The following is a 9,867-nucleotide window of genomic DNA, read 5'->3' as shown; positions in this document are numbered from 1 at the left end:
TGTGTTTAATCACAATTAAGAGATGATTTTGCAGCATATGTTACACATGTTAGTTTCAAATATTATCTTAAAATAATTTGAATACAAAGAGCACTAAAGTGCCAGAGTTAAACCACCTTCAGCCATGTAGTCTTATAGTAGTGTTACAGTAGTGTTACAGTGTTACAGTAGTGCTATAGCAGTGTTACAGTAGTGTTACAGTAGTGCTATAGTAATGCTATAGTAGTGCTATAGTAGTGTTCATCCTGATCTGTTGGCCATAAAGCTGTTTAGATTTATATTACCCATAAGAAGCTGACTCCAAATATACCTGCAGAAATGTGTGTGCGTGTGTGCATGTTTGTATGAGTATGCATGCATTTTTGTGTGTTTGTGTTCGCGTGTGTTTGGAAGAGACTCTGGATTGGTAAATGCAGTCTATGCAGGGTTAGGGTTAGCCCTAACACTACTCCATGCAGAGTTAGAGTTATCCCAAACACTAGTCCATGCAAAGTTAGGGTTAGCCCTAACACTAGTCCAAGCAGAGTTGGGGTTAGCCCAAACACTAGTCCATGCAGAGTTAGGGTTAGCCCAAACACTAGTCCATGCAGAGTTAGGGTTAGCCCAAACACTAGTCCATGCAGAGTTAGGGTTAGCCCTAACACTAGTCCATGCAGAGTTAGGGTTAGCCCAAACACTAGTGCATGCAGAGTTAGGGTTAGCCCAAACACTAGTGCATGCAGAGTTAGGGTTAGCCCAAACACTAGTCCATGCAGAGTTAGGGTTAGCCCTAACACTAGTCCATGCAGAGTTAGGGTTAGCCCAAACACTAGTCCATGCAGAGTTAGGGTTAGCCTTAACACTAGTCCATGCAGAGTTAGGGTTAGCCCTAACACTAGTCCATGCAGAGTTAGGGTTAGCCCTAACACTAGTCCATGCAGAGTTAGGGTTAGCCCAAACACTAGTCCATGCAGAGTTAGGGTTAGCCCTAACACTAGTCCATGCAGAGTTAGGGTTAGCTCTAATCCCATGTGGTTCTTGCCTGGTGACCCTTTACTGTGCTAACGAGAACATAATTAGAGGCAGCACAAGGTCATTATCCTTCTCTTTAAAAAGGAAGTGTATCGAGGGGATGGAAAGATTGGGAGATGAGTGATTCTGCTCTCAAAACACAAGAAAATAATGGATGAATGCTTGATGGATATGTGGAAGAAGACAGAGAGAAGGAGAGACAGAGACAGACAGAGAGATACAGACAATGTGTGTTTATGTGAGAGAGAGAGAGAGAGACAAAGAAAGGACAGTAAGAGATTAGAGAGAGAAAGAGAGAGATAGAGAGAGAGAGAGATAGAGAGAGAGAGAGAGATCTATGCTGAGGTCAAACCCTGGAGGTGAGCATGTGCTGTTGGACATGGCAATGAGGCTGCACTGAGATCATTGTGCTAATGAAACAGAAAGACATCCTCTCCTGCAGCCAGTCACCAATCACTGCCAGCTAAAACAGCAGCCTATTCATACCTCCTGGCAGCCAGTGTATATGTGTGTGTGTGTGTGTGTGTGTGTATGTCTGCAGAATAGTGTTTATTTGGGGAGAGTGTGTGTCTGAGCTTTCCATGTGTTAGTGTGTGTGTTATCGAAGTTTGTATGTGCGATCTGTTTCTATTGGGAGTTTATATGTGCGTGCGCGCGCGCGCGTGTGTGTGTGTGTGTGTGTGTTTGTGTGTGTGTGTGTGTGCGTGCTTGTGTGGGTGTGTGTGTGTGCCATGCCTTAGTTTGATTAATGAAGAGAACAATGGTGCTCTTGTGATCCTCTCACTCTGTTCTGCTCTTTGTTCCTGACACACTCTCCTGAACCCTTCTATCTCTCTCTGTCTCCTGATCCCATCTCTCCCTTGGCCTCTGTCACTTCCTATCTGCATTCGCCCGGGTCTCCCTCCACCCCTGAGGAGCATCTGCATGACCACGGTCACTATGGTCGCAGGTCCCGATAAGCACAGGATAGTCATGCAGACTTACTTCCCTAATGGAGAATCCTCTAATCACTGCACAACAGCACTTACACCATCTTGAATTGTGCACTGTGGTCTTGTGTGGGGAAAACATATATGCTACTTACATAATCTGTATGCAAAACTAATATGGCTTTGATAAGTAGAATAACAGGCTGTTTATGGAAGTTGCATGAAGCCAGTTAACATCATAATATCTGAAAATCATGTGATCTTCCTGTGAAAATGTCTGGGAGGATTGCATTACTGCATAATACAATTTTTGTAATTTTCTAATATTTGTTGGTATGGTCTTTCTCTTCATTTTCCATGCAGGTGTATCCCTCTTTTCATACTGTTCGCTGTGCATGAGTGACAGGAAACAATTACCTTTGCGAGATGAAGACATCAGTGTCTCCATTCTCACGCACTGACAACACAATAATACTAGGCGCGTCAGAACTGACGCGTGATTATTAGTTACTCCTGATTTCCCACAGCTCTAACAGAGTCGTTCTTTGAATCTCTCTCGCCTCGCGCTGCTGTCCTGTATAAAAAATGCGAGGTTCAAATCGAACCACCTGTGCATAGTTGGCAGGGCTGACCCTGGGCCTCATTACACTTGCAAATCGAGGACATTTTGGAAAATATCCTGAGAAAAAAGAAAAGGAGTGTGTGTGAAGGTCAGTGAGATTTCAGCCCAACCTCACCCAGCCTGAGCGTGTCTGATGGCTCATCATCCAGCTGTGTGACACACGTAAAAACACTGGAGATTTCAAAAGCAGCGCGAGAGATCGTAGTGAGAACACACAAAAAAGGAAGGGTGGGTGGGGGGTGTTTGAACGACGTTACCGAGCTGTTTTGAGAAGTGTTCCGCGATTATCTGCCGTGTTCTTGTGTTTATATAATAAACCTTGGCATGTTTGCAGGCAGGGCGCTGAGGAGGGGCTCGTGAAAGCTCGAGCTGTCGGCCGTGTCTGGGAACTGAACTGCCATCCTTTAAGCCGCGAGCCATGGATCATTTACAGAGTTTGGTATAAAAGTAAAAACAGGGAAAGAAACAAGCTACTGTGAAGCTGAGTTAGCGCGTGTTAAAATTACCTGACCAAATGGAAGAAGGTAAATCAGGTGTTCCCTTATCGGTTTAGGTCACTAAAAGCTCGTGCACGCTGCAGTAATCCTCGGGCGCCAAGATTAATTCCAAACGAATAAAATCTGAGTTTACCATTATGCTTTAGTTGGCCTTATGATCTGTGGAAGTACTAATAGATGGGAAGGTTTTGAGCAGTTTGTGTTACAGAGGTAAATCCTTTAGGACTGAAATACATAGTACCAAGAGAGAGAGAAAGAGAGAAAGAGAGAGAGAGAGAGAGAGAGAGAGAGAGGGAGAGAGAGAGAGAGATTTAAGGGAAGGGGGCTGCATATGAATAAAAAAAGGCATCCACTAATTATTCATTTTTGTTTTTTAATGCCATTGTAATCCTCACTGGAAGCCATTTTATAGTGGGTTAAATGATTGTTTATCTCAGATTAATTTGATTAAAGAGCCTTTAAATCCTGTCTTGTGTGGCGTTCCCATGGAGTTTCTCTTTGTGCACCAGAGAAAGCAGCAGCACTCCCTTCCAGCTGCTCATATTCTCCAGATTACCAAACTGTAATTAACTGGTCATTTGGTTAATTGTTCTACTCTTTAATGACAGGCTGCTAAGAACTGTGTGTCTCCCTTCTGTGACCTCCCTTTTCATGAGAGGCATGCAAAGGTGCTTTTTAAAATTTCTTCAATTAAAGGACATACTTATTAAATTAATATATTTAGCAGTAGCTAATACAGTACATACCAAAGGAATGGTGAAATTAAATCATGTCATAAAATCATAACACCCAAGGCAGACAGAAAAGAAATATACACCGGTGAGCAAGACCAAATTACTTGCTAGCAGCTAGGAGGATTAGGGCTAGGGGTTAGGGGCTATGGTTAAGGGGCTAGGGTTAGGGGCTACCTTTGGATTTAAATTGTTGAAGTTTCTTAATACTATTTGCAGGCAAAGAAATTAGGGTTTTATAAAGGTGCAATATATGTTGAGGGGTGATGGATGCCATTTTTGGGATATGATCAAACACAATAAAGACAGGTACTACATGGTAAGTAAATGGTAATTTAACTATTTTAATTTCTGCAAACAGAAAGCTTTTGAATGTTTATTAAGAGTATTTTAACATAATTAAAATCCTAAAATTGTGTATGTAATTTAATGAAGAGCATTAGGGTTGAAATTTGATTGGAATAATCATTATGTCCACAAGAACGGCTCTGGAAACTCAGTAGGCCAGTCCTGCACAACTCAGCTGTTCACTCACATCCTAGGAAATCTTTCCTATATATTTTTAAATAATCATAAAATAGATAAAGTTTTTAATGTTTCAAAGTGCACTGAGAAGCATTTTCCATTTGTAAAGATCCTTTATAAATATTTATAAATCCAGGATAATGCAAATCATACAAATGTAAAAAAAAGAAAAAAAAGCTGCGTATATTGCCATTTAGATTTACAAGTAAAGCATATATATGTCTATACAGGGTTACAGTGCTGATATTATCATTTCTGACTCAATCAGTGGACTTTGAATTCACATCCATCTACTTTTTATTGAAACAGGCAGTGCCTTCCTTCAGGCTTCTAAATACTGAGATAGCTTCCCCACTGGCTGACAGTACAGACCCAACCATCCTCTAACCCTCTCTGAGCTCATCTCATCTGGTCTGAGTTGCCTGAATATGTACACAATGAGGACTGAAGTGTGAAGAAAGCAGTGGGGCAGAAGCCAGCCAAACACACGAAAACACACATGCACACACACATACTTCTCAAGCTCTTTCTAAGGCAAAAAAAATCTAACAAACAAACAACCCACCCCACCCAGTGTCATTGTGTGGAGTGTGTGGAGTCTTCATATTTCTGCACAGTTCATCAGCACTCAGCGCTCTAACTCTGCAGCCAAGCACTAGTAAAACCCAGCAACCCTTGGCAAAACCCTGCACCTCCTGGTATAACCCTGTATCTCCTGGTATAACCCTGCACCTCCTGGTACACTACCTGGCCAAAAAAAGGTCACACACTCTAATATTTAATTGGACCACCTTTAGCTTTGATTACAGCACACATTCACTGTGGCATCATTTCCACAAGCTTCTGCAATGTCACAACATTTATTTCTGTCCAGAGTTGCATTATTTTTTCCCCAAGATCTTGTATTGATAATGGGAGATTTAGACCACTGCGCAAAGTCTTCTCTAGCACATCCCAAAGATTCTCAATGGGGTTCAGATCTGGACTCTGTGGTGGCCAATCCATGTGTGAAAATGATGTCTCATGCTCCCTGAACCACTCATTCACAGTTTGAGCCTGATGAATCCTGGCATTGTCATCTTGGAATATGCCTGTGCCATCAGGGAAGAAAAAATCCATTGATGGAATAACCTGGTCATTCAGTATATTCAGGTAGTCAGCTGACCTCATTCTTTGGGCACATAACATTGCTGAACCTGACCAACTACAGCAACCCCAGATCATAGCACTGCCTCCACAGGCTTGTACGGTAGGCACTAGGCATGATGGGTGCATCACTTCAGCCGCCTCTCTTCTTACCCTGATGCGCCCATCACTCTGGAACAGGGTAAATCTGGACTCATCAGAGCACATGACCTTCTTCCATTGCTCCAAAGTCCAATCTTTATGCTCTCTAGCAAACTGAAGCCGTTTTTACTGGTTAGCCTCACTGACAAGTGGTTTTCTTAAGGCTACACAGCTATTTAGTCCCAATCCCTTGAGTTCCCTTCGCATTGTGCGTGTGGAAATGCTCTTACTTTCACTATTAAACATATCCCTGAGTTCTACTGTTGTTTTTCTATGATTTGACTTCACCACACGTTTAAGTGATCGCCGATCATGATCATTCAAGATTTTTTTCCGACCACATTCCTTCCTCGAAGATGATTGTTTCCCCACTGTCCTTCCATTTTTTAATAATTCGTTGGGACAGTTCTTAACCCGATTTTAGTAGTTTCAGCAGTCTCCTTAGATGTTTTCTCTGCTTGATTCATGCCAATAATTTGACCCTTCTGAAACAGATTAACATCTTTTCCATGACCACAGGATGTGTCTTTTGACATGGTTGTTTAACAAATGAGAAGCTACTCATTGCATCAGTTAGGGTTAAATAACTTGTTGCCAGCTGAAACATAACCACCCATGCAGTAATTATCCAATGGGAGGCTCTTACCTATTTGCTTAGATAAATCCAGGTGGTGACCTTTTTTTTGGCCAGCAGTGTATAACCCTGTACCTCCTGGCATAACCCTGTACCTTCTCTTGGCCTGGTGGTGCTAATTGCCCTCCACCTCTCCCTTTTTCCAGTAAACACACCACTAACAATCACCACAGACCTGCAACAATGTTCTAAAAGTCTTGAATTATGCATGGACATCATTCATAATACAATACTGATCTCCTGCAGTGAAATTAGCATGGCATTATCATGCCTTAATCTGAGGGACATCAATTATTTACAGATATACTGTGCACCTTTTCAAGATGATTCATACAATAATTCAGCATGATAGCTATATAACGTATATAGTTTTTATGAAGAAATATTTTATGAAAAATATCAGAAATCTACTAAAATTAAAAAGAGTTAAAGATGCAACAGTTATATAAAAGTAGTTCACCCTACCTTTAAGTCTAAACTTTTCTCTAGATCACCTTCTTATTAGAGAAGATTCCTGACCAGTGAAAACATCCAGACTGAAGATTCCTGATTGCTGAATACAGTCAGTCTGAAGTTTGTTACTGATTACACTGCCATAGTGAGTGTAATCAATTTTTCCAATCATTTTTTTTTTCTCAGTTCAACAATTTCAATCATGGCTGTCAGGGCATCACAGTGATTTTAAAATAAACCAATTACAGCCTCATTAGGTTCTGTGAAAGGAAAATGAAAATTCAAGATTTTGTTTTGGCAAATATGTATATGCTTTAATATCTAAAAAAAAAGAAAACACTTCATGTCTTTGCATTGCCCTGCTTCTCTTAATACCTACATCCATGCACCTTAGCTCCACTCTTAATGCCTACATCCATGCACCTCAGCTCCACTCTTAATGCCTACATCCATGCATCTCAGCTCTACTCTTAATGTCTACATCCATGCACCTCAGCTCCACTCTTAATGCCTACATCCATGCATCTCAGCTCTACTCTTAATGTCTACATCCATGCACCTCAGCTCCACTCTTAATGCCTACATCCATGCATCTCAGCTCTACTCTTAATGTCTACATCCATGCACCTCAGCTCTACTCTTAATGTCTACATCCATGCACCTCAGCTCCACTCTTAATGCCTACATCCATACACTTCAGGTCTACTCTTAATGCTTACATCCATATCATCTTTAAAATTGAATGATCACATAAGGAAGAATAAGAGTACTGAAATACAAGTTTCTTTTTTTGTAACAATAGATGATTCTGTCTAAGAGACGGAGGGAGAAATAGAAAGAGAGAAAGAGAGTGACAGAGGAGACAGAGAAAGAGGGAGGGAAGAAGGGTGGGGTATGCTGTTATGCTCCAAGAGGAAAAGAAAAAAGATGACATGCTGTATCTTGTCTCACATTTCCACTGGATTATAATTTATTAGTGATTATTTATGTCTCTGGAAGTTGTCATCTCCAGAGATTGTGTATGTGGAGACCTGTTAAGACATGGTGGGAATCAACTCCCTGCTTCCAGCCAGATCACTGCGACTTTAGGCCACGTTTGCATGTAAACACCATTACATTTGTCAGCTTGTGATTTCTGTGATACATCTCTGCCCTGCTAAAAGAGCTCCACGGTGAGTACTCACAGTTGCACCAGCAAACAAATGTACTACTGAGGTGGGGGTACAGACTGGGTATATCGCTCAGGTCTACTGCTGAGGTGCACTACTCAGGTGAACAGTTCAAATGTATTGTTCAGGTGCACTGCTCAGGTGTAGTGTTCAGATGTATTGCTGGATAATTTCCTGGTGAAGTAAAACACCAGGTAGAGTGGTGTAGCTTGGACGAGAAGGCTGACTGACACCATCACTCCATGTTCAGAGGCACATGTGAGAGGTGCACTGGCCCTTGGGTTGGGCTGTACTGGCATTAATGAGAGAACGAGAGTTCCTGCTGAACACTTCCTGATGCTGTGTGGTATAATGAGTGGTGTTGTGATCACACATTCAGTCCCAGAGTTTGTATTATTTTGTATTGTATTATTTTTCAACTTTGTACCAATTGCCTACTTATGCAACCAAATGCAATGCTACAAATGTATTTTATTAATTTAACATTGTTTAATAAACATAGAATGACTTCAATTAATTCACCGGGCACTTCATCACCTCTCATGTACTCAGTAGATCATCAACAGATTAAAATGGTGTTTGGATTATTGATAAGGTAAGGGCTATACTAACTTATTTATCTTTGTTTGCAGTAAACTATGTCCTCCATCACAAAACCAAGGATGAGATAAAATCCTGCACAGAACCAAACAAACGCTTTTTAAAATGACTTCAGTGTTCCTGCTCTAGTCCCCAGGTGACTCATGAGCATCACTAACCCCATGACCCTGTGTGCACTCTCCTGTTGCCCCCCTGTAGCGTCTCTTAAACCAGCACCTCAGGGTGTCACCTGTGCTTGTTCACCTGATCCATGGCGCGTGGCAGCGATCAAGCTTACAATGGTACACATAACAGGGCCTGATGTTGGTCTTTTCTCCACTGAGAAGCTCATTCGATACCCAGTTTTACACTATAAACCAAGTGTTCGCTCAGATTATCTTACTGTCTGCCTCAGGCATTTGCGATGCAGGCAGGGAGGGTTAACCCCCATCTGGTACAGGCTCAGTCATGTTCAGTCTGGTGTCAGAAGGGTGTGTGGGTGTTTTTGAGCGTGGACACACCTGTGTATTTGTACTCTAAAGTGGATCATCCATCTGTTGAATTTCACTTGTCATGCATTTTACCCACCAGGCGTTTCCTTTGAATGGACGTGTGCTGGGTGTCATCACTGTTGCGTGGTGACGCTCATATATATTTAAATGGGACCACAGGTGATCTGTCCGGGGCCATCTTCAGACACATGCCTGAACCTGTGGCAGGTTCATGCTGTCTGCAGCCAACGCTGACCATACTGGGATTTACCATCGCAACTGGGCTAGGTTTAGGGTTTCACTGAACAACATACAACCTAGCAGCTCTTGTATCCAAGTCTGTCAAAACTGATGAGCAACCCGCCCAACCTCTATGGGCACAGCATGAGGGGAAACATTTTCTTATAACAAATGTATAAATGTCATTGTAAGTGTAAAGCCAGGAAGCTCAGCCATAGCTAACACAAAAAAGTGCAACTCCTTGGATATTCATAAGAGAAATGCACCATTGGATTGGCACTGACACTTTTACCAGATCTCAAAATCACAAAGGGAGGAAATTGAACCTTCAAGACAGCTTGCTCCTCTAGTCCATCTTCTTTCAACAAGTAATTAATGTACAACTACATGAAAATGCACCTTAGTAAACATTACGCTGTCCACCATCCCTGTTTCACACCATGTAAACTTTAAACATCCAGTGGCTCATTCATTTAATCAGCTGCGAATGGGTGTCTTTATTGACAATTTGGATTTATCTTCTCAAGATTCAAATGGGAAAGAAAGCAGTCCCTATCAATGGATCTATGGAACAATCCCTACACTTTATGGACTCATTAACTATGCAAAGAAATAGATCTCACTTATAAAGCAGTACTTGGCAAATATCTCACATAAGACCAATTGAACAGTTACATTAGCACTAGCATGTTTTCTAGA

Source organism: Electrophorus electricus, chromosome 12 (assembly GCF_041902795.1).
Source record: "Electrophorus electricus isolate QZ-2024a chromosome 12, ASM4190279v1, whole genome shotgun sequence".
Lineage (NCBI taxonomy): Eukaryota > Metazoa > Chordata > Actinopteri > Gymnotiformes > Gymnotidae > Electrophorus > Electrophorus electricus.
This window is presented reverse-complemented; position numbering follows the sequence as displayed.